Genomic DNA, 27388 nt, shown 5'->3' with positions numbered 1-27388 from the left:
TCACTATCACAGATTTGTTCAGATTTGTGAACAATATTTGAGAGAAATGGTTATTTTGTGTATATAGAAAATGTTTTAGATCTTTGAGTTCATCTCATGAAAAATGGGAGCAAAAACAAAAGTGTTGCATTTATATTTTTGTTCAGTGTATAAATATATGTGTGTTTATATGTCTGCATCTGTAGCCTGTTATTGTCTCATTATATCACACTGTCAATTAATTAAAAGTAAATATACAAGTCGTCATGAACAGATCTGTCCATCAGACAGAGGGCTGCTGTGCCTCCTGTCATCATTAATGGACGTCTCTTTAAAATGACCGCTCAGAGGAGAGGAGTTCTCATTTCTCTAACCGCCTGCTGCTTCCCCTCCTCTCTCCTCGGTTCCCCTCCTCAGTCCTCCACTCGCATCTCCTGTGGGCGGGACTAAGTATTGAGGATAGAAAAGTAAGGAGGGGAAATTAGAGTATTGAGAAACCGCTTAGGTCTCTGTGGGACCTGTATATATTTGTATCTTAATTTGCTTTGCAAGTTGGCTGGTGAGCCCGTTTTCTGCTTGTCCATCATTGGTAATTAAACCTCCCTTTGTAGCTTCAGAAGATCAGTTGCCGCTCTTTTTTTCTCGTGCCTGGTCATTTCTGTGTTTTGTTACTCCCCTTCGTACCCCTAGATTAGGAGGGTGTGTGTGTGTGTGTGTGTGTGTGTGTGTGTGTGTGTGTGTGTGTGTGTGTGTGTGTGTGTGTGTGTGTGTGTGTGTGTGTGTGTGTGTGTGTGTGTGTGTGTGTGTGTGTGTGTGTGTGTGTGTGTGTGTGTGTGTGTGTGTGTGTGTGTGTGTGTGTGTGTGTGTGTGTGTGTGTGTGTGCCTGCACCTGTTAGATAAACACTTATAATAGAAATGTTTGCCATCATTTACTCTCTTTGTCAGGGTTGTTATGAATCTTTGCTGCACTGGGTAAAACAAAAATGATCCTTTTGGCTTATCAGGTTCTTCTCATTATGACAGATCCTTGTCTTTTGAAAGAGACAGAGTTTTGATTACACACAGTCTGTAAGAAGCTCAAAAGCTGCACGGTAAAAGTAAAGACTATTATAAGAACAGCATCAGACAAGGCATTGTATCCCTGCAATCAAATGTGTTGATTCTTTGGGGACAAAAGAATGAAGGCTATAATTTTCGTTAGTCACTTCATCATTTAGGAATTTGAGAGGAGCAGAGGTTGATTTCAAGAGGAACGCACACCACAAGCTTCTTTGTTTTAGTAATTATAGCAGGAGCAGAGGGATGCTTAGAGATGACGGACAGAAAAAAGAATGCTGTGAAAGACACCACAACTGTAAAATGTACAATGTTGATTGGTGTAAAATTAGTCTGAAGTGGGTGTTTGATCTTTCTACTGATGTCATAATAGGCCACACTTTTACATTTTCAATTGGTGCGAAAATATAAAAAGAGCTAAATATGGGGTGTGGAGTCTTACATCTGGAGTCAGAGGTATGGAATAGACAAAATCACAACAACAAAAAACAGCAATGACAGAAAGCTGAATACACCAAATGTGTAATGAAATCACAGGTATGTTTTTATGTAAGGGGTAAATGATACTGTCCAGTCCTTACTGTTGCTTCTGAGAATACATTCAAATGAGGAAGGAATACCAGCTGCCAATATACTGGTACAGATGACGTGCATATTAAAGCGAGCACTAAAGCCTCGGTAAAGGAGATCCTTATGATGTTTTTTATTCTCCTTTTATTCCAGTTTAGATTGTTCTCTTTTTTCTTTGTCACATGCTTCGATAAGGTTTCCATCAGAGAAGAGAGCCAAGAGGATTTTGCTCAAGCAGCAGGGTGGAATGAAGCGAGGAGAGTGGTGAAAAAAATCATTTTCAATATATATTTTACTTCTCAGATAAGCAGATGCTGCTGAAGATTCAAACGACTGTCACTGACTGCGACAGTTCATTATTATATAGGAAGTGGCATGGTGTTTCTCATTGGACTTGCCAGGCATTGCACCATATGCTTGAAGGGGTTGATTGCAAGAGCACTTAGTCATCAAGTATAAAGTACACATGCAGCTCTTCATATCGTTAACCTCTAGATGTTAGAAACTCAGCTAATTCATATTCTTCAGGGATTTCAGATGCACTTTATTACGGTGCTAAGGGAAAGTGAATAGGATAATTGGATTCAGTATGACTGGTTAAAATTAAGTCTGATTATTTTGATGTTCAACTCATTCTTTGCGATAATTCATTTCGCTTTTGTCCTTTGCATGAAATACTTGGATTGATATTCAAATTGTTCTCAAACAACATTGTCGTCAAACCATCCTCTTATCGCAAAATACAGCTTATCATCCTCGCCGCAAATCAATTACGCACAAAGACTTTGGCAAATTTACACAGCAGAGCATTAGGTTTGATGAGGGAGCTACATTTCCAAACTATATCCTCTGTAATGTTTACTTTATCTGTTTATCCTCCAAAATACATTACCTAGCTTTTATCTTTACCCTGCCCATTTCCAATTATTTATTACCAGAGCATTACAAATACATTTGCCACACTGTATACATTTTCATTAAAATGCTCAATCCCTTTTCAAAATACATGACTGTCTTTAATTTAAGTAAAGAGCCAGTGAACTGTGGCAAAGCTTTCATTTCAGTGTGTTACTTATGAACCCCCCCTTTCTATTCTATCATCATACACTCGTCATTCCCGAGGGTCCAACAGAGAGAAGGAGAGATTTAAGGAAGGATCTCACCCTCCCAGAAAAAATAAATAACAAACTCCAGCTTTAGAGTATGACGGGGAAAGACATGCTTACATTTGTATAAATTAGCTTGTAGCATTAGAGTTAAGGTCAAAACATGTTGGCACTCACATTGGGTGAAAGACTATTCAAGGTGGGACAATGGTGGTATATGTACATTTAAATCAGATATTACTTCCCAAAACACATTATGCTGGTTATGTGGCTTCACTGTCAAAATCTGTCATATCCCATTCCCTGCTCATGTCCTTCAACCTGCCAAATACTCGTCAAATTATTTCTAGTTCTGATGTCACCAACACAGGGGCCTCTAGCGGAAATGTACCGAGTGCTTTCAGATGTATTTCAAGCATAATTTACACAATGTCTTGTGCTTTGCATGAGACGGCTAGCAATACCAACCCATTAATCATTGTCAGGTCTGGCATTCTTATCTCCCCGTCTTCCATCAGCTCAGCCAAGAGGAACCAAGACCATCTCTATGGACCTTTCAATCAGCAACCTTTAGATGGCTCTTTGAATTTAACCTTAGAGTAACATCATCCACATACATTCAGAGCCGGCTATGACCATCTCATTTCACATAAACAGTAAGTAGTGGCTTCTTAGACACTGAAATAACCCTCGGGGGGGGGTTACCAGTGTCACAGTTATTCGGGATCATTTCAAAACATGTGCGTCTCATGATGTTTGGCAACAAGGGATTTGTGAGAAGAATACACAGCAGAGGGGAAATAAAGAATGAAATAAAATGACCTGTAATTAGTTTGGAATACGATTAAACCATTTACAGTATATCTGTTGAAGGAACACGTCTATGCTATTGGCAGTTACAGTAGAAGCAGGACACTGCTTTAAAGGTCCCATATTATAATGTTTTTCATCAATATATTATAGGTCTCAGATATATACAAAACATGTCTCTGAAGTGTTTGGCTCCAAATACCAAACAGATCATGTTTTGTAGCATCCCATCAACCCCTCTGTTTCAGCCCTGTTTCAAAAGTGCTGATTCTCTGTCTGTTACTTTAGATGAAAATAAGAAGTCCCTCCCCACGCCCCTCTGAGAGATTTTTGGTTAAAAAATAACACAAAGGTGCTCTAGGAGGAGATTCAGGTGATAAGGTGGGTGAGTGTTACCTTGGTTGGTTATTGGCTAATGGTTACACAAGCCAAACTTTATGACATCATAAAGTGGCCAAAATCTGATCAGCTCATTTCGTTTCTCGTTTTTATATAAATGGATCAAAGGACAAAAAGATTTGCTCGCATTTTTCCTGAAACTTTCAGAATCTCTTCACACATGTTTGTGTAAAATACATGAAAAAGTGGATTCTGCATAATAGGTGACCTTTAAGGGAAATGGATGACTTATTATATTTTGTACAATATTATGACAAATATAATGCTTTTAAAAAGGAATTTAGTTATAGTCTAGGGATAACGTTGAAATCTTTAATTTAATTAATTAAAAAATATAGCAGGTTTTGTGGTAAAACATAACAGTTTAAAAGGAAGATATAAATATATATATATATTCACTTTGACCTATAACATTTTACTGCCACATGCCTGCACACAAATACAGAGTAATCAGATTAAGACAATGGTTTGAACTGGACTGGAGTCTCGTATGTTACAAGTGTAAATGTAAAATGATATGGAAAAAACTGAACAGTCTTTATATGATGTTCCCTCAAAACATTTCATATCAGATTATCTGAAGAAAGAAAGTGAGTATACGTGCTTGTTATTTTTACTTTAGACGATATATTATGTGTTTCACAATACCTCATGATCCGATTCCAAAGATGAAAGAAAGATTCACTGGTATGTGGATTTTGTGACCTTTTCACCAAGCAAGGCTACCCTGGGAAATACCCCTATTATACATGCATGAGAGTGATCAATTAACAGTCACCTAACACTGAGCAGTGAAGAGAAAAATAATATTCCCTAAAGCGTCAAACCAGTCTTTCATCACTGTGACCGGCAAGATCATAACAAACACACTGCAATTTAAGAGCCTCTTTCTATAATAGAAAATAGGAAAGCAGAATCTGCATACACTGTGTCACTTCACCCCGCCAAGCATGGTTAACATCAGATCATTTTTGATTTCTGTCAGCGTCTGTAACAACAACTCTCTGGCAACCCGTTCCCTTTAGCACTCCTATTAAGGCTGTCCCTCAATTGACCTGTACCATTGTTTGGGAATGTGCAGTCATAACATGTAATGTACCAATCACAATTTCTGTGGACAGAAGCATATGGGATAGCTGTTATTATAAACACTAATGACAGCTGAAGCCCTAAACTAGAGAGGACGAGTGCCTCAGAAGACCAATAATATGCACATTATGATTTTTATTTCTCTTCGCTGCTCAGGTCAGCTGTTGGAGTTTTAGAGGTTTGATTTGGCCCACATAAATCTGTCGCTCCAGTAGGCAGCTGTTCGGCGCGGTCGCTTTTGATTCGCCGCAAGGTCGTGTGGGAACTAAATGACAGGGGTGGGAGCCCAAAATCTGACTCTAACGCTAACTTGGCTCAAAAAGGCTGGCACATAAACACACAATGGAAATGGGAGGAGAGTTTGTCCTCAAAGAGTCAATGGAGGTGGAGAGCTTTTATTGTAACCCATTCCGTCTCTCCATTTCACTACAACACTGGGATTATAAAGATAAGCACAACTTCTGTACACCTTGAACATCTTGAAAGCTTCACTGATCTTTGAAAGTCCCCAGGTATAGGCTATAAATAATGACTTTCATCTAAAATGGCTAATAATGTAGTTAGTGTTCGATTTGCTCCATTTGATGCCGTTTAATAGAATCAACATGTCTTGCCGTTGGACGGCCACGGTCCACTGAAAATGGGCTGGGTCTAACTGTCTGGAGATGGTTACGTTACATTGAAATACAGATTAATCATAAAAGCCTAATTCATCACCATGACAGCTGTGAAAAGATCCTGCCAAACCCCCATCCACTCCTTCCTCCTCTTCGTCCCCTCCGGTCTTTTCAGATTCCCCCCTAAAAAGGACCACTTTTTGAAATCATGCATGGCTGTAGAATATGTATGGCGATGAGGACATTCATATGCTAATAGCTGTGGAGCTGAGAGTGCAACATTAACCAAGCTTGACAGAGGCCCATGTGACCCCGGGAAGATGTCGGGAGGCCAGGGAAAACATCGATCATGTGACACCGGCACAGTTGAGGCCGGCCAGGACTTGGTCAAGATGGATGCTCTCTCAGGCAGCACATATAAATCTCTGGGAAGGTTTGAAAATATTGAAATTAGAGCTGAATTATAACAAATAACATTGGCTGCCTCTCCCCAGGAAGTGTGTCATCCATCCTCTTCCCTCTCACTATCTGCCTCAGAATGTGTGAGTGTGTCTGTGAGAGAGAGAGAGACAAAACAGAGTAGAGGTGCTTTGTGAGGCTCGTGTGTGTTCAGTAATGTGACTCTGTAAGGGGTCGGGGTGGTGAGGTTCCCACTGTAAGATAGGACGAGTGTTGTAATGGCCAAAACATGACATGGAACCCTATAACCGATGAATAACTTTAAATAAAGTGAAGATATTGTGAAATGTGTCTGGGAGGTCAATAATATGTGTGTGGCCATCAGGCTGCATATGACCTCCTCTTCACTCTCTACATAATTTCAAGTAATGGCGTCCGTGCTGCCTGAGAGGTAAAACAATAGACTTAAGGCAAGTGCTGTACAGCAGCAGCCCTTAGCCTCACCTTAAAGTGAAACGCTTCGTTCCTATAATAACTACATTCACACACAGCAAATTGATTCATGAATCATTCAAATCTTTCAGCACCTCCCTGAGAGTCAGGTCTGAAAATTGCCTTTTTTTAAGATCAACTCTATGGCAAACGGGTACAATAGTTTGATGTAGAATAAAGTGTGGGAGCAGTAAAAGGCGTATCAGTCTAACTTTTCGGTTTCATACCAAAACTCGACAATTTGAAAAACATGAAGATAGTATAATGGCCATCTTCAAATGGCTGCTGAGTGAAAATGATATCCTGTAGTGGTACAGTGTAATGTCGCAACAGGATATTAGTCTCTTAAGTGCTCATACAGCATAATGACATAGCATTCTTTTTTTATTGATGGTACCAGGCATGCAGGAAGTCTAGCTCTTGTATTTATTCTAGTGTTCGCCCCTCAACAATACGGATGGCACCTGGCATAAGAAATAGCCTTTATACAGAGAGTATAAGCATCCCCAGCATTTTTTCTTGTGTGTGTGCCACATGTGCAGTTTTTGTGTGTGTGTGTGTGTGTGTGTGTGTGTGTGTGTGTGTGTGTGTGTGTGTGTGTGTGTGTGTGTGTGTGTGTGTGTGTGTGTGTGTGTGTGTGTGTGTGTGTGTGTGTGTGTGTGTGTGTGTGTGTGTGTGTGTGTGTGTGTGTGTGTGTGTGTGTGTGTGTGTGAGCGCAAAAAAGCGTGTGCACCCCTGGCCATGCGCAACATCAGCAGAATAAAGCTCCCCTGGCTCCCCTGCACAGGTTTATAAGTGGCTGAACTCTTTTTACAATCTCAGATATCACGGGCACTTTATGCCATAACTTTTGCAAAGGGAGTGTGCAGGCAAGTGTGTCTAAGAAACACATATATGCATGTGTTCAAGTGACGTCTGTGCAGAGTAAGATACTGAAATCCAAGATTGTAGTTTTTCCACATCTCATAACATTTTCATTTCATTTTCATTCTCTTGTTTGTAGCAGTTGGGAAATAATCAAAATATGGCTGCCTGGGTCCAAACTGCTCTACTCTAATCACAGCAAGGATGGCAGCAAAAATTTACTTCAGCTGCCACCTCTTCTCTACGGATATTTCATCTCAGAAAAGCTGATTGACAAGGACTGAACCAAATATGGGCATGTATCTAAATCTGAACTGCGCTGAGAGTGTAGTGCAGTCAGTTTGACCACTTTTGTACCACGTTTCGGTAGGATCTCTATCTACTTCAGCCTCCGGTGTGTCCCCAAGCACGTGCAGCCTCCTGACTTAATTTAGCGATAACTTCCTTGAAGTCCTACATACAATCTAATGACTGAGCAACTAACTAAATGGGCGTCTATATAGGCATCTCCATTAAATATGTGTGTGTGTGAGGAGGGTTGTTGCAGGAGGGTAATGTGCTAAGGGTTGTACGTTTCAGAGATAGAGAGGGGAGGTGTTTCTGCACCTCAGCATGTTTTGAAAAAACACCAGATGCAGCCTTTTTTAAAATCAATACCGGCACCTTAGGTGGGTTTTAAGCTTCCTTTTTTTCTTTTTAAAGAATACCACTTACCCAGTGGCTACTACTGTTCAACGCTGTCTATGTTTACTACAAATAAGCCCTAACACAATGATGTACTGTACATTAGGGAGCTGTTATGTAAGTTATAAAATCTACAAACACAGATCTCACACACAAAACTATAGAAGAGCAGGAAAGGTTAAGTGATAAATTCATACACAGTGGTAAGCTTTAACTTGAACAAACAACAGATTGAAGTATACCCTCAATACCATGATGGGGCTTATTCAGATCTCTGGGTCCTGTTTGCATGGCAGCCTCAATGCAAATGTCTGTATGACAGGGCATTCCAGAAAGGTGAATATTCTTCAACACACTTGTTGAATCTCTACAAACACATAGTCAGTGCAGTCAGAAAGGCAGCTAAACATTTCCTCTTGCTTTGGCCCTGCGGCGCAGTGGGTTTAAAATGAAACCGAAAGTGATGTTAAAGTGCTGACCTTTAGCTGTAATTCGAGAGTGTTTACATTGACATTTGATAAACTGTGTAGAAATTGGAGCCCTTTTGTTTGACATATTCCCCCCCACTGTTTGCCTAATATGGATAAGAACACCCGGAAACACATTCAGAACAGAAAGTCAACACCTTAACCCCCTAGTTTAATTTACAATTCATTTTTCTGGAGAAAAACAAAACAAAGAATAACATATTCCACAAATGTAATACTTTCACCTGCAGCATGTCTGGAAGAAAAGAGCTCAAATCTCTCCATGTACAGTACTGTTGAGGTTGTGCTGTGGAACAAACAATTCCATAGTTTCCAAAACCAAACCAATGATAAAGAGGTCATGGGATGTCAGCAGTGAGCATCCAGTATAGTAGCAATTGATGTAAAAAGGAGCATTAAGCCCTGCTTTAGATCAAACCTCTCACTGCCTTTCCATTGCACTGCCTGAAACGCAGCCTGCTCATTATTTATTGAGACACCTCCAAAGCAATCTGGGATGGCAGGCACAGATGGCTCCTCTAATCCAGGTAAATTATCTTTGAACCTTTCAGTGTAAACAGACGTGCCATTCTCCATAAATCTGGACCCTTAGCAACATTAAAAAGGTGGGGAATGTTGGTGTGTGTTCATGCATGTGCGCCGCCTAGGAAACTGTAGAGACACAAACATTGACTGGCTCTGTCAGAACATGACTGTATGTACCACAGTTATTGATGTAAAAATGTTGGCCAGGTATTCTGACGAAAAACTCAAAACATTTGCCCCGTGCCCCTGGCAAATGTCCAGCACCCCCAAAGATGAAACTGAATTGTGGGCGCACAGCTCCCAGTATCACCTGACACTCACTCTTACGGCCCGTCCACACTACAGGCATCGAAAAATGCTTTCAACGCTTCGCCCATTCACTTGAATGGGGTGACGTAGAATATTTTTAATCTTCGCTGAACTACATTGTGGGGAGCATGGCATGGCTTTGCAAGCATCACGAGCATCTATCGGCATCAAAAGTTGAACAATGTTCAACTTTTGAGGCTCGATGCTTGGCATCAGCCAATCAAATCCCGTTTATGCAAATCCCGCCAGTGCAAGCGCTAGCCAATCAAACCGCGTGCAAGCTGGGAGAGACAGACCGCTAGGGATGTAACGATATACCGAATATCGCGGTAAATAAACTTCCCAATACCGTCGTGAGACTGACAAAATCTACCGCGATTTAAAAAAAAATATTATTTTTTAAAAAAATATTATTTGTTTTAAACACTTTATTTAACCAGGTGGTCCCATTGAGATCATCGATCTCTTTTTCAAGAGAGACCTGTCTAACATGGCAGCAAGTAGGTTACAACATGAAAATAAAACAACAGATAACACAAAAGGACATCGTATTTACAGGGCTACATTGGTGTCCCAGCAACATCAGTAATAAGCGAGAGAGTTTTTTCCAGAGCAGGGGATATTGTAAATGCCCAAACATCCCAGCTTATAAATACCTGGAAATGTGGACATTCTCATATTCCTAAAAACCTGTCTGATGATGCTGAGTGAGTGACTAGTGAGTTTGAGTTGAGTTACTTGAAAAACTAAAGTGAAACTTGATTTATTTGATTGCAGGGTCTGATTATTAAATGTCCTTGTTTATTTGTGAGATGCAGTGGCATAAAGAAAATGCTTACTTTGTTTGGTAGTACTAGTAGGTACAAAAACACTGGTTTTCTTGTTCCAGTCTGTTACTGTCAATTTGTTTTTGACACTTTAAAATACTGCTATCCTACAAAAATGCTGTAAAAATTCTATTTATTATGTAATAAAAAAACATTTTCCGAGTAAAAAAATGTTTTATTGAAAAAAAAGAAATTCTGTATTTTTTTTTCTTTCTTTTATTATTCAATATCGCGATAAATACCGTACCGTGGACTTGTTATCGCAATATTATCGTACCGTGAGTTTTTGGTATCGTTACATCCCTACAGACCGCAGTTCATTCCCTCATATTCCAAACGAGATATTAAGGTAGCAAGTCACCCGGTTCTTTATGACCAGAACTATTTACCGGGATACAAACCGGAGGAACCAGGCATGGAGGGAGGTGGCAGAGACAGTGGGTGAAACTGGTAGGTTTTTCGCCTGTTTGGAGAGTTTATATCCAGTTTACTTCGTTTTAACATTGCTATTGCTTTGTATGTCGGGGGCGGGAGATTCATGTGATTGGTTGTTGGTCGCGTTGCTCGCAAAAAATCGCCAAGCTTCAGACACGCCCAGCTTCAAGATTTTTTGATGCCTGTAGTGTAGACGGGCCGTTATGCTCACACAGTTGCCTCCATAACCTGACCTAATTCTTGCATCTATTTTTTACAATGGTTGTTTAATGTTCATTTATGTTTTGATTAGGACCGTTCTTTGAGAGCTCCCTCAAAGAGCATAGTGTGTTTTTAAGTCAAATTGATTTGTGGCTGTATTTATAAGCAAAAACGAAGATGGAAGAACAAATAGAATATACAGGAGAGATACTTTTTAAATGAGTTTTGATTATCATTCAACCTATATAGAATTGTATATGCAAAGTGAACTAAAATTATACTTGTTTTGCAATGTGACAATAAGTATTTGGAAAAAGAAAAAAAACAACAAAGATAGGGGGAGACAAAAGTAGCATACTCAGGGTTTCCAAATACATTTAAATTCCTTAAATCAAGAATTTCTTTAAAGAATTTCCAGGCCCAATTCCATCCATGTAAGGACCTAACATGGCAACGTTTGAGAAAAAAGATCAAGGTCTACTGTTACAACACTGAGAACAAGTACGCCTTAAAATAAATAGTGGACTCTTCTTAATTGTGCTTTGTTGCATGGCAGACTCATACACTGTATTGTGTATGTTGAACTACAGTGACAAAGACGTATTCAAGAGTTGAAGAGTTAAGTAAAGTAACTTTTATTCTTGAACAAAATACTTGAACTCAAGCAAATTCAATGTCTGTGTCTACATGGGCTTTTACCCATAAGCCAGATTAAAGCACTGTTTTTTGGGAACATTTCATATGCAGGATTTCATCACACGGAATTAACTGAAATAGGTCCAGATTAAAAGCAAATAACGCTGTATGTATAGAAAACAGCAGAGAAAGCAGAGAGTGGGATGTGGTAGCATATTAGACCAGCACACTGCATGGCTGCCTCCTGCTTGGGCTCTCTCCAAGGTGGCTGAGGCAACATCCATTTGAACAGAAAGAAGTCTGATGTTAGCCAGCACAAATAAGAATCTATGTTCCTCTGGTGCACCTCGAAGGGACAAGGCAGAAGATTCTCTGTATCTGTGTCAGCGCATGATAGAAGGGGCAAGACGAGAGAGGGAGTCTAAAATGGAGTTGGGTTTAGTCCTCCGCTCCTGTGCTGAGGCCTCTGGGGTGTTCAGACTCAGCAATGCAACAAAGGAAGCCTTTATCACCGGCTTGTTTGTCCTGTCTGCATCCCCAGCAGTGATGTTTTCTCCCCAGCACACAACGGTGAGCTAGCCACCACGGACGAGATGTCTGAAAAACCGTAGTCCCACACAGAGCGCACAGTGCCTCCATGTTATCTTCACAGTCCAGAACTGTTGTAAAGAAACAGAGAAAAGTTCACAAGAGATCCACTATGTTGTCCTGTGGTTGTGTAGACTGTTGACCAAGTCCAATATTGAAATGAAAACATCGGGATTGGGGATAATCTGATAAGGTCAATTATGATTAGTAGCAAGAAGAGAGGACGCTAATAAAGATGAAGCAATGCATAACTCTTCCAAACACACAGGGAGGCTGTAGCTCAGTGGGATAGTGCGCTGAACTTAGTGCACTGGACTTTGAATCAGGGGATAGGAAGTTCGAGTCCCACTGCATGTCGTTGTGTCACTGGGAAAGACACTTCACCCCAAATTGCTCCTGTGGGGATTGTCCACAGTATTGAGTATGTAAGTCGCTTTGGATAAGAGCGAGTAACATGTAACACGGTAACCACTGCCCATATATCCACTCACATGAAACTAGCATCCCTGTCCTCCAACCCTCACAAGGAGCTGCAACAAGTCTATATCTGTCAAGGAGCTCTGTTAATGGACTCACTTGTATGTTGGTTGAGTGAGGCATAGCCTTGTGATCTTCTACATTTATGAAGAAGAAATTAAATAAAATGGAATTTACTTCATCGTGAGATTCAGACGTGAAGTATATTTTATGACAGATACAATCTACAAGAATGATTATCCATGCTCAAGTGGTTCATTTTAGTTAATTGTACCATCTACATATAGGTATCTGATACTGACGATAAATACAAATGGTCTCTGAGGTCAAAATCACTTGTCAACTACAGAGGTCAATATCCACAAGTATTAAGGTTATTGATGCCATTTCAGGAAAGTTTCAGGGCCTTTTCAAGCTTTTTACTGTGTTGATTCATTCTCACAAATTGGTCAGTAATTGTTATAATTACTTACATTCAACTGGAGTGAATGTTAAAATCTCTTCAATCCGAATTGTAATTCCAATAGTTGGTATCGTAGATAAAACATGCATTTTGGAGCACTTTATATCATCACCTTTTTCACTATGCCCAACAAAGGATTTTTTTTAAATCTGTAAACTTATTGCGGTGGAGCCACTCCATCAACACAATGTGTAAAAGATGAGGGCAGAGTTCATGGTAAAAGATGGCTGTCCTGGTGTGTGTTGTGTAACTAACGGCTGTAGAGATGAGTGGCCCTGTGATGAATGGCGCCGTCATGCGCAGCTATAATCACGCCTACGCATGGCTTCCTGCATAATTGATTTTTAATCCCCTAATAGAAAGTAAATCACACTAGCAAAGCCTGCTTTAGCTCTGCCCTGGAAAATAAGCGAATAATAGCAAAGAGAGAGAGAGAGCGGGGGAGAAAGATTCGGAGGGTATGGATGAGATGAAAATGAAGAGTAAACATATAAGGGTGTGAAAAATAATTACATATCTTTTAAAGTTGTACCATTAGATACTTGCTGCTACATTATTTTCAAGGGGTGCTTTAATAAAGTAGATATAGATGATATCACAGGGACCAAATGTATTAGGAAGCCTTGTAAATCTCAGCCATGATGACTGTTTAAAAAGAATAATGATATATAGATTGACCTGTCAGCTGATAGGGACAGATTGCATCTGTCATCCAAAATAAAAATGTCAGACACACCTCTCATAGGCTAGACCGTTCACGGCCAAGGATCCATCAGTCAGACAGATCAAATAGGCTCAGAAATCATTTAGTTCAGTACACAAAGGTGATGGCAAAAGCTGATTATATTGGAAGCTATTTTTGTGTTAGAAGGGTGTCATTTCTGGAAAATATTTGTAATGTGCAGGTCACACAAGCATTTGGTAAACATACAGAATGCTTCGTCATGTAGTTCAGAGAACAGAGATAGGAAAAATGCTTTACCTCAGCAGCCAGAGCTTCAGATATGGAGATGAGCCGGTATTGATTTTAATAGAGTGCCCACTTGGGATGCAGATTCAAATCTAACTCACTTGTTTGCTTCTTGTCCAATTTCGGTCACAGAGCAGATTACTTAAATTGACCAACTGCTCTTACTGTAAACAAGAAGGAATGGAGGAAGGACAAGTAATGTCAAAACAAGGAGTGAGTGCAGAGCTGCAGACATAGCTCTAATAATTGTCAGCATGCGCTCTGTGCTATGAAAGGGAGAGCCAGTGTGAGATGGAGCCAAGGACTTGCTGTCACGACTGTGCCAGCCGCCCAGCCTGAGGAAGATGGAGGAGAAGGGAGGAGAGAAAGACAGAGAGGAAAAGGGAGCGAGCGCAGGAGATAAGAATGAAACAGTCCAACAGCTGTCTCTCTGACTGTCTCCCTAACTGATGAGATTAGGGCAGCCGTGTAATTGCCTCCAAAAGGTGGAAATTATAAATGATGTTATTGTATGGGCAAAGTCAGAGCAAGTCAAAAAGGCACCAAAAAACTAAAGTCTATATTTTATTATTATCGAAAATAATGGATCACACCTCATTTTATCCATAAAATGTGTATAAAATAATTCACGACTGTTAAATAACTCATGATAATTGTCATTCATGTTCATTCATTGTTGGTTTAGTAAAAACCTCAAACCTTTACTTCTTTCCTGTTCATGCATCTAGAAAATTGTTACATTTGTTCTGTTTCATACTATAGGATGTAAATTGTGATATTACTGGCCTTTAAGCGATTTGAGGATCCAATGAAGTTAAGTCTTGGAAATGGTACGTGTCTGTATTGAAATGAATGAATGATTTCATTAAATGCTATTTGATTGTTTTTGTTAAATCGATAAAAAGACTGGCCACAATCGCCTGTTGCATCTGTGGTATTCTTTGATACAGGATGAGGAAAAAATACAAACATGTCGTCCCCTTCAAACATAGGGCTTTCATAACGTACTGATAGAGAATCCTGTGGAGAACTTTTCTAAGAGGAAAATGGTGAACCAGTCGTGCAGAGTTTCAAATATAAATACAGCAGTTCAAATATGCTGCCAAGACGATATGATATCTCTCTTTTAAGCATAATTCTCTTTTCTGAAAATGGAGACGTTGCAGTGTTTTCCATGCATGATAGTGTGTGATTTGTATTTGTCATCACAATGGCTCAACGATTTGCATTTCAATTAAATCGTAGTGCCGTTAATATAATTAAAGAGGAATACATGTGATTTGGTCAGACGCTTTTCTACTTTAAAAAATATAATAATGCCTTGTTTTGTGACTGTTGTTTACATTGCTATCCACCGCCAACACGTGCAAACAAGTCCCAGGTGGACCGAATGAAAGTGTCACCTGATACCTTAAATAGACTGCCTCCTGCAGAGGAGCCCTTAAGCAAGGCACAACTTCCATGTGTGCTGTTTAATAGCTGCCCACTGTTGCAATACTAGGACAGGTAAAATGCAGAGACTACATTTGTATTTTATTTTTATTTATTGAACATGTCAGAAACAAAACATACAACAATAGTAATAATATATTATTTCTTTCTTATAATAATTATTATAACAGAGAGAAGAAAAAAAACGTTCAAGGTACAAAAGATTTAAAATAAAATAAATTCTCAAATAGTCTCTGTCATGTTCAACAGGGACAAGAAAAAGCTTCAAAAAACCCTTTCTGGTCCTACCCCCTCTAGCGTACATTTTCCTTGAGAATAAAAGATTAGGTCATCGTCATCAGCGTCATGTTCGTATGGAAGCCTGTTTGCGCCACAGAAAAAAAAAAAAAAAGAGATGTAACAGAGATAGCTAAGTCAATATAATGAGATATTAAGTCAATATAATGAGGTATTAATTCATTATAATGAGATATTAAGTCAATATAATGAGATATTAAGTCATTATAATGAGATAGCTACTGTAAGTCAATATAATGAGATAGCTAAGTCAATATAATGAGATATTAAGTCAATATAATGAGATAGCTAAGTCAATATAATGAGATATTAAGTCAATATAATGAGATATTAAGTCAATATAATGAGATATTAAGTCAATATAATGAGATATTAAGTCAATATAATGAGATAACTAAGTCAATATAATGAGATATGAATTCAATATAATGAGATAACTAAGTCAATATAATGAGATATTAAGTCAATATAATGAGATAGCTAAGTCAATATAATGAAATATTAAGTCAATATAATGAGATAGCTAAGTCAATATAATGAAATATTAAGTCAATATAATGAGATAGCTAAGTCAATATAATGAGATATTAAGTCAATATAATGAGATAAGTCAATATAATGAGATACTGTAGCTAAGTCAATATAATGAGATAACTAAGTCAATATAATGAGTCAATATAATGAGATAAGTCAATATAATGAGATACTGTAACTAAGTCAATATAATGAGATACTGTAGCTAAGTCAATATAATGAGATAGCTAAGTCAATATAATGAGATATTAAGTCATTATAATGAGATAGCTAAGTCAATATAATGAGATATTAAGTCAATATAATGAGATAGCTAAGTCAATATAATGAGATATTAAGTCATTATAATGAGATAGCTAAGTCAATATAATGAGATATTAAGTCAATATAATGAGATAGCTAAGTCAATATAATGAGATATTAAGTCAATATAATGAGATAGCTAAGTCAATATAATGAGATATTAAGTCAATATAATGAGATAGCTAAGTCAATATAATGAGATAGCTAAGTCAATATAATGAGATATTAAGTCAATATAATGAGATATTAAGTCAATATAATGAGATAGCTAAGTCAATATAATGAGATATTAAGTCAATATAATGAGATAGCTAAGTCAATATAATGAGATAGCTAAGTCAATATAGTGAAATAGCTAAGTCAATATAATGAGATAGCTAAGTCATTATAATGAGATAGAAAGTCATTATAATGAGATAGAAAGTCATTATAATGAGATATCTAAGTCATTATAATGAGATAGAAAGTCATTATAATGAGATAGCTAAGTCATTATAATGAGATAGAAAGTCATTATAATGAGATATCTAAGTCATTATAATGAGATAGAAAGTCATTATAATGAGATAGCTAAGTCATTATAATGACTTACAGGAATATATATTTTTTTTTTCCTGTGGTGCAAACAGGCTTCCATATGTTCACGCACATGTCCTGTGTGATGATTAAAGCGGATTTCATCGCGTGTATCCACACACACACAGTGACATGGTTGTTGATGCAATCTTTTGAACAGTAAGTTTTTACAGTATGACCTTGGAGAAAGACATTCAAACGCAGCTTAGCTCTTATGAAATGTTATGGATGGCGTGCATAACTGCGTTAACCACTCTGTATTGTGTACAAAGATATATGTTTTCACTTGGAATGCTTTTTGTAATATAAATCATTTGAGCAGCAAATCTAAATGTTATGTTATGGAACAAATGAGAAGGTCGGAGACATTTATGTAAGCACAACTTTATCAAAGATAGAAGTATAAGTGGTTTCTTGCTGGTTTTAGAAGGGGAATGTCACTCTGATAGACTCTGACAACATTTGTGGATAGTAAATTAACAGCTCCATTCCACAGGCAAGATCAAAGACATTATAATTAAATGTAGATGTCATAAAGTGGCAGAGCTAACTCTGAGCCCTTTCCATTTGGGAATATGAGGGAGATTTCCATCTGTCTTGTTTGAGCGTAATCCTGATGTTGACACTATGCATTCAGCGCCCATATTAGAATAAATAGCCCTCTGAACCAATTTGCTTCAAATATACTAGTGGGGAACTGGGCTGTTTGGAACCATTTTAAATGTATGTTAATGTTTCCCCTTGTGTACAGAGTTCCTTATAGTTTACTGATGGAAGCTTTTACACTATGTTACTTTGTAAATAAAAGTTTGTTTTATTTTGAGATTCAGCAATAGTTTTTCCCAGTATGGTAATAATCTGTAAACATTAAACATATTAATGGTTTATTGTTGTATCGCGTTATGTATTTTCAAATGTTCCAAACAGGATGCTGACCCATAAATATATGTTAGTACTGCTCAGATATATTTTCTCCTTCTGCAATAACCTGATCTCTTAAATATTTAAACAAGAATGTATTTTCCATAACCAGGGTAAGGGATAGCAGCCTATTTAACAAGCTTTGTCCGTTTTAAGTGAAAATATTATATAATATATGTATATTTTTTAAAACAGCATGACAAAGGCCGTTTCTCAATCGTGATTAAAACTGCTGCAGAGCAACTATTTCAAGTATAATACGTCATCGAGTGGCGCCGAAGGACTGTTTAAATTCATGTTAAATGCCCGGCATTCTGCGCCACTCTATGACGTAGTATACTTGAAATAGTGGCTCTGCAGCATGTATACTCGACATTGAGAAATGGCCAAAGACTTCAAAATCAGAAGTCTTCACTGTAGTCGTGTTCATTGTGCATAGTCCATTTATACCATAGATTTATACAATCCAGAACCGGACTAAAAGTAACAACAGAAATCATTTGAAATAAGTTGCGACGAGAAACATATTAGCAACTATGAACTATAGAGCCACTCTTACATCAAATCCATAGTCTTAAACATGTAATCATCCCCACAAGCAGGAGTGAGTAGGTGTGGATAAAGTGGAGTTCAATTATTTAGATCCAAATGATTTAACAAAGGCTGCCCTTGTTCCAAAATAAAATGAATTGTGTTTCCAACAGCAATATTGCAATGGGTGTTGTTGCTTGTTATTGCAGCAGCTATATAGTAATTAGAGTAAAATGTATGAAATATTCCTATTCATTTTCACCTACACCTCATATTATCACAGCAGCTGTAATCTGACTCGCTTATTCTCACACGCATACATTCACAAACCTCAAATGTTTCTTGAAGGGTATGCCCTGTTCCAAAATATATACAGAATAAAATATATAGTGTACAATCAAATAAATGTATAGAATCATGCCTTCTGCAGAAATTGCTGGAATTTCCGTTTCATGGCTAAATAGATCTCACACATATAACCCGCTCCATTGGTGTTAATAAAAAGCAACAACGCTAACCTGTAATTAAGAAAATATAAATGTGAAGTTGATGTTTTTTCTGAATAGCAATAAGTCACCTTCACCTTGTCGTTGATTTATAGCAATATCCTCGCTAATAATACAAACTGAAATAAGCTTCTTGAAAATTATAAACTCTCCATGTGCAGGAAATTAAATAAGAATAATTGACTGTTTAGTCAGATCCAGAACCCTAAATTACCGTTTCTACAACTGTGAAGCTTTCCGTTCTCTCGTGGAGACACAATGCAGATTACAATGATAACAAGGGTATTCTCACTCTTAAAGCAGGCCTCTCATTAGGAAATGACAACTTTAACTGGCAGATGTTTATCAGTTATAGCTATAGCTAATAAATGCTCCATCGGTCAGTTGGTTTGCAAAACACCGTCTCAGGCTGATTGTTTTAAAACAAGAAATTAAAAGCAAGGGAATATACTGTAGAAACAATTGTGTGTAGTATGGTTGCAGTTTGTTCCAACATATGCCTATGTTGATGCTTAGCCTACTATAGAAATAAAATACTTTGATAAGCAGCAGAGAATATATGTATGCAATATTGTAGAGCATAAGGTCTATCAGTTGAAACATTATATTAAATGGACTGTACTTATATAAATGGTAAATGGACTGTACTTATATAGCGCTTTATCCAGTCTTTAAGACCCCTCAAAGCGCTTTACATACTACATGTCATTCACCCATTCACACCCATTCATACAGAGCAGTGTACCTTACTCTAGGACCTAACACTCACACTCATTCACACACCGTTGGCCATGCCATCGGGAGCAACTCAGGGTTAAGTATCTTGCCCAAGGATACATCGACATGTTGACTGCATGGGCTGGGATCGAACCCACAACCTTCTGGTTGAAAGACGACCACACTCCCTCACACCCACACGTCGCCCTATTACATAACAAAATGAACTGGGGTTGCGGAAAAGAATCAGGACAGGTTTCTTAAACCGTCATTTATTAGCCTCGTGGACTGGCTTATTAATTTATCCAACTGAAAACTGTAACCCAACAAACAACGTAATGTTAGCTGTTAATTTGCTTTGGGTTAGAAATAACTCTAAAATAGCTAATACTGTAGTTAGTGAGCTGAATGACCAGCATGATACCATTTGCTAGGTCAAACGCAAACACATTAATTCATGCCTGACATTTTTGCTTTTGCGTTTTGGGCTAGATCGGGGTGTCCAAACTTTTTTCACCAATACAGAAAATGATATGAAGGGCTGGGCCCCTCACTAGAGGTATATGGCCTCATGAATTCAGTTATTAATTAGCAAAATCAATCAAATGTAAGTAAATTATATTTATGAGTGTTGGGAGCTCATCCGTTAAAACAGAAGCCTCAAATTGATTATAATAAGGAGAAACATGTTGTTTTTCAAGCTTATTATGTAAGTAAGTAATTGGGATTTTTTTCTTATCAACTAAGGTAAATTCAAAAATGTTCCAAACTTGAATTGACTGTATTTATTTGAAAAGTGGACTTATTAACACATGAATACTACTGTGTAATATATGTTTACATTTATAATTAAGAAGTACAATATAAGAAAAGCACAAGTTCCATTTGTGGGCCATATTCCATTATACTGCGGGCCGCATTTTGCCCCCGGGCCAAAGTTTGGACACCCCTGAGCTAGATAAATAACACAATAAAAAACACCTTCTTCATTTTTTTTTTAATTACAGCACTACAAAATACTGTTCATTTGCTTAACTATGCCTTGACATCAGCTATACGAAGGAGAGATTAACCAAACAGTAAAATCTTATTTATTTGTATTTATTTATAGAAGGACCGCGTGCATACAAAAACATTAATCTCAGCAAAGAGAAGAGATGCAATATGCCAGATTATAGCTAATAGCTCATTTCCATCTGTGGTCCTCAGACAGGTTCATAACAATCAATAAACAAATAATAACATTGCATGATCTCTATCAGTCAAACCATTATAAAACCTGATTTAAGTACAGCTCAATAAATTAGTACACTTGAAATACACTTACATGATCTCGGTCACTCAAATAATTATAAATCCTGATTTAAATACAGGTTACGAACATAATACTTAGTAGACTTCAAATACACTTTAATAAAATATCTATGATATAGTATGACAATACAGTTCAAATAAAAAAACTCAGATTACAGATTATATGATGTTTTTATAAGGACCTTTTTCCCTCAGAATTCTTATGGCCTTCTAATAAGCTAAACTCAGGATATTGCTGCCTTGGTTACAAAACCTGGGTGAGAAAGGACAAAGGAACAATGTGAATACTGACCCTCTGCATTGTATTCTTCCTATGTATCCTAGTTACTTTCTGTGCATGTAAACATAGTGAATCCCTTTAATAACCTTAGCTCATAGGACAGCAGTGAAAGGTAAAGCCATTCTTACATGAAAGCTTTGTATTGAAACGGACATAAACCCAATGAAACTGGGCTCAAGTGGGCCCTTCCCACTTACTACTGAGCCTGGTTAGTCATGCATGCTATGGGATGAACAGAATGCAATCAGCTTCTTCCTTTTAATAGAGCTGTCGAGTCAATTGCAAACCTTTGCCGGCCACAGCGCTGAAAGTGTATGAAGAGGCACTAAGCCAGCTGATGGGGCCTGGAGGCATGATCACTTTGCTCATAAATTGGGCATGCATGATATTAGGCATGTCGCGAGAGACAGTGATGAGAGCCAGAACATATGTGTGTGTATGCATGTAAACTCTTGGTGTAGGGAAGCATGTGTTTGCAGTAGAGGGAATCCACTACTGTTTGTTTTGTGTGTACTCTCTGTAAGCCTATAGACTGTAAAACAAAGCTGAATGCATACACTGGTATGTATATAACAAATTCTGTCAGTATTCGCTGGTGTGCGGGTGACACAGACTTGTCACTGGAGATGTTTTTTTGATAGAGTGGCTGAAGGGGATTCTAATGAGATCCCGGGAAGGAGAGAGCAACATCTTCCATGATCAGGCTTTCAAGTGGAGGGCGGTTGGGTCAGACAATGGAAATTAGACTGGGAGAGGAAGGGCATGGTATGACTGATATGAGCTGACATTACTGGACGGTATGCAGAAGCAGAGCCATCACCAAGGGAAGGTGGAACACATTATGCAGCCTTGATGGACCGTAGATCATGTCCAGAACGTGTATTTGATGATTACATTAAGTGCTCTTTATAAATGTCTGGGGTCATCTGGTTTACTCTGTTATAAGCGGAGTAAAATAATAATAACTGTATTTAAAACTACAGGATAAATGAGGAGGTTTTAATACTTGATCTAAAGATACTGTATAATAATGACAACGACACGGCGAGAAAAGGACAGGGTGGGTGGAGGAATCACATTCCATAAGGTTAATTATCAATAATTAAAACAACTGGTGTTTTATCTGGTGATTAGAGAGGGGGAGCGAGGCCATATAACCTTAGGGTTACAACATTCTTGCTTCGGTGGGAAAATTAATTTTGTGCAATGATTAAATCATAAGATGGGATGGAAAGTAATATAATTAAAGGTTGGGTCCATGTTATATCTTATTCATTCATTGATTGCTCAGGTCATTTCAAATATACCAATATATTTTCTTGCAGCATAATTCTGATTGATTTGAAATGCATAATTGACAGCAGCATATTATTTTCTTAACCGTAGAAATCTTAAAAAGATGCAGCACTAGAAATGATTGACTGGTTTCTTAAAAAATGTGTTTTAAAGACAAGAATAAATTGTATATCTCTTTGCTTATACATCCAATTTTATTTTTATATTAATGTAATTTCGACACGTGTCTCAATGGAAAGATAGATGTAGCTACATACAGTCATTAAGTGAGATTGGAGTTCTTGGTATGCAACATCCTTGTTTGCTTTTAGTCGGTGTTAAAAGTCAACATGCATTTTTATAGATGTACTCCCTTGGAGGATAAAACTAAGGCTTTCTCCCAACAGAGAGCCAGATTATCTGGTTATTAAAGCACAGTGTTTTTCAAATGTATTCAGCATGTGTTGTTCCCAGTGTAGCTCTGACCCTGCAGTAAGAGCCTTCTTTGAGGATTCACACAGCCCCATCACAGAATTCAAGTGGATTCTGCCCATGGGGACCAATATCAAAGACTTTAGTTTCTATTACCAGATTGCATGTTTGTGCTGTGCTTCCTACCCTCTGAGCCGAGGATCAGCATTCGACTGAAGAACTGTTGCAACTCACTATAATTGAGGAACCTTGAAAACAATAACAAATAGTGTCTAAATGCAAAGGTTATCGTCATGTAGCTACATCTCTTTATTATGCTGTTTGATGTCAATATTCCCTTGGTGGAATTGTGTAACCAGCTGAGTATTGGACACAATAACACTTAAGATGTCCAGCTGTAACTGTTTGCAGTGAAACCGTTTTATGATAAAGCGCATCATGCTTTTTTAGTGTTTTTTCAATGTCGTGAGCAGTATCCTTGGGGCAGAATTGAAAAACTAATTAAATTGGCAAGGGTTGTGTACAATGTGTGATATGATAAAACTTCTCATGTCTATTTTTATTTTTTTACTTTTTCAAAGGAAACCCTCATTATAAATGATGGTGAGGAGTGATAAGCGGAATTAAGAGATCAGAGGGATATTATCTCATTTACACTTTGGGACACGTAGGATCCCAAGAGCTTGACCTTGCTAGAAACAGTGAGCATATGTTGGTGGAGATTGACAGAATCTTTAACTGTAATTTTTTTTGCATGGTGATCTGTTTTTGCCTTGTAATGTGGAATAGCATGAGCCATCTTAATGTCACTTCCTTTAAAGGTCCCCTATTACACTGTTTTTCATCAATATATTATAGGTCTCAGATATATACAAAACATGTCTGAAGTGTTTGGCTCCAAATACCAAACAGATCGTGCATTGTAGCATCCCATAATCCCCTCTGTTTCAGCCCTGTTTCAAAAGTGCTGATTCTGGGTCTGTTACTTTAGATGAAAATAAGGAGTCCCTCCCCACGCCCCTCTGACAGATGTTTGGTTAAAAACAACACAAAGGTGCTCTAGGAGGAGATTCAGGTGATAAGGTGGGCGGTAGTTGCCTTGGTTGGTTATTGGCTAATGGTTACACAACCCAAAAAATCTGCGTGTGGGGTCTGCGAGACAGCGAGACACAGCGGAACTCAGCCTGAGCACACACACGTGAGTCAGGGTTTCCGTTAGCCGGTAATTACCGTTTTTTAGCTGGTAACATTTATAAAAAAACGGTAAATTCAAAACCTGCCCGTCAAAATGTTGAACATTGCTCAACTTTTGAATCCTGAAAATCCTGGAAATCTTCGCTTTGCTTCCCCACAAGGCAAAGTGACGTCACCCCCATTCAAAGTCAATGGGCAGAGAAGCGTTGGAAGATTTTTTTAACGCTGCTGTGTAGAAGGGCCGTTAGAGTTTTACTCGCTACAGGGTGTACTTTGAGGGTTTGTGACTTTGCAGACCGGTAATAACCGGAAAAGCATGATATGGGACCTTTAAAGGAAGTATCAACAGTTACCTGCATTAACTGGGAGGGAGAGTGCTTTTCACTTAAAGCCTCTGCTTGTATCATTCATTCTAATACGCTACTCCTCAGTCTTTGCTAGACCACAGGTTTGTCTTTCTCCCATATAATTGTACAGCATTATGATGCATGTCATGCTTGTCGTTTTCTCGTTCAAAACTTTTTGGCCTTACTCAGCACAAAAAGTTCACTACCTGCCAAAATGACTTTCGCAAACCTTGCTCCCATGACTACCTTCCCTCTGTGGCTTTCACTCTTAATCACCCGATAACCGCTTTGCACAACTCGAAACCTAAAACTCTGCTGGCACACAGCTGCACGACGGCTCCCGGCAGATAAGCAGTAAGCTGAATTTTTGTACTCACTATTTAGCCTGCGGTTGAAATGCAGTAATTGGATAAATAACATTTCACCTCATAATAAGTTTACTTAAGTTAAGCAGTACAATAGATAATCTGGCCCTATCATTAGAGACAATGGATGAGTATATTGAATAAAGAAACAAAGAAACAAAGAAAGTAAGGTATTTTATTCATGTACTGTTTTTTATGTTGTTTTGTTGATCTATTCTTTTATTTTAATGAGAAGAACAAGCATATATGTTCCTCTAATTGACTCCACCTGCTTCCCATCTTGGTCCCCATTGTTTTCCCATTATATTTACATTTGTAATATCTGATGATTTAGCAGCTTTTCCTAAGCATCTGCCTTGTGGAGCACCCTCCTCTGTTACACAGGTAAACAGAGACACTTGCCACATTATTTGGCAGTCACAAACCAGTGAATCCCCCTGTTTTATTCCGGTGTGTGTTTTCAATCTGATTCACCCTGGGAGACGCAGCAGAACACTTGCTATCCATCATCTCAGAGAATCAGAGCAAACTGGAAGCTGGAACAGCAGCAGTGATGTACTTTAAAGTTTTTATAACTAATACTGTTACTGTTTGACTTCATGTATTCTTTTGCACCCAGTATCATTTACTGTACACCCACTCAGATACATGCACAAGCCGAACATAAAGTCAATACATAGTAAAGAGTTAATTTAATGAACAAGCCATACTGTTTGATACACGTAACAGTGGATTTGTTTCCTTGAGCCCACATTTATTAAGCTTAGATAACACTGCTTTTAAAATTATACTAAATTACACTGTACTGCCAAATATAAATTCATCCTTTTCATTTGACAATGTCTCATTTTCCTCAGTCACTGCCTTTCAAGTGCAGCTAGATATGTCAGCCTTGTGATTATACCAGACTTCCCACGCATCGTGTTCATCCTTCACAGTTTTTTCTGAATTACCTTGATGATTGAACTGACGAAATGTGGCGTTGATGGAGGCAAGCAAGAGAGAGATTCATTGTAATAACAACCTTTTTTAAATTATTTATGTCATTAATATTGACCTCAAACCCTTTTAAGTTGTGAGAAGAAAAAGGTTTTAGAGTAATGTCAAGTGGGCTGTACCATAAGTTCCTCACACATTTACAGTAAACCCTGTATGTTTTCATGTTCTGTGATTTGTTCTTAACGGGTAGTAGCACGGCTGATTCAATCCATTCATAGAATCATTGTGCAAGGACATGATGAAATGAAGAGATCAGGGGCGAAAATCACAAATCAAACCTCATCTATCTGACTTAATTCTCTGACTAGAAAAAATTAAAGAAACTATTTATACATTCCTTTTTGGTGCCATAATGAAACTGAAAAATATAAAATGTATGTATATAGGACAAGTGATATACAGAGCAGTACATGCTGTGGCTGTAGCAGACAAATAAATGCAATCTATTTCAGTTGAACAAATACATTTTGTGTTGCCAACCCTTTTCATTCCTCAACAAAATGCTCCTTGCTTATTTCCTTTTATATAATCTCACAGAGACTCATAAAAGCTTTGACCTCCTTGTCTTTTTCTTAACTTTCTTTCGCTCACACATAAACATAAATACACATTTCCAATATCTATCTTCCATCCCATTGTTGTTTAATTGTATTTAAAACAATCCATCGAACGGTCTCCAATCTGTCCCAGCTCGCACTTCACTTTCCTGACAGCTGTGAGCTTGATTCGTACCGGCAGCCATGTCATCGATTCCTTGGCAGAGTCAGAGCTATGGCATAAATCTAGGCTGCAACATTATCACCTGTAATGAGACACCTCTGCTTTAAATATTTTCATATTCACCCCCACACACGCACACACTATCGCTGCCTGTCATTCAAAGAAGTCTGAATTGAAAGGCGTGTGATGAGGATGGGCGCTTGCATGCTTGAATTATTGATTAGAAGTTCAGCTGAACATTTTAGCTGTAGGTTATGTCAGCCTATCCATTCCAGAAGCCAAAAGATACATTTATATAGTAGACTTTAGGAATTGATTTCACCTCCTTATTCAGTGAATAGAGCCTTTCTTTTTTCTCATCCTTCACTTTGATCCACTAATATTGCATTGTGCTTGAGCAATCACTCTTTAACCTGCATCATGTACTTAAGCAGAGGAAAATTGCATCCCATGTGATCAGGGCTGTGACTTATAAGAGGTATCCTAGCGTTGTGGGAAATGTAATTACTCCATAAATCTTTGGCTGGTTTATACTCATGCCTGCCCTGATTCCCTCCTACAGTCCAAACACAGGTTAGGTGAACAGTCGACATTAACGGGTATGAGTGACCTGTCCATGATGGGTCCCGTCTCATACCTAG

This window comes from Notothenia rossii, assembly GCF_949606895.1.
Source record: "Notothenia rossii genome assembly, chromosome: 9".
Classification (NCBI taxonomy): domain Eukaryota; kingdom Metazoa; phylum Chordata; class Actinopteri; order Perciformes; family Nototheniidae; genus Notothenia; species Notothenia rossii.
This window is presented reverse-complemented; position numbering follows the sequence as displayed.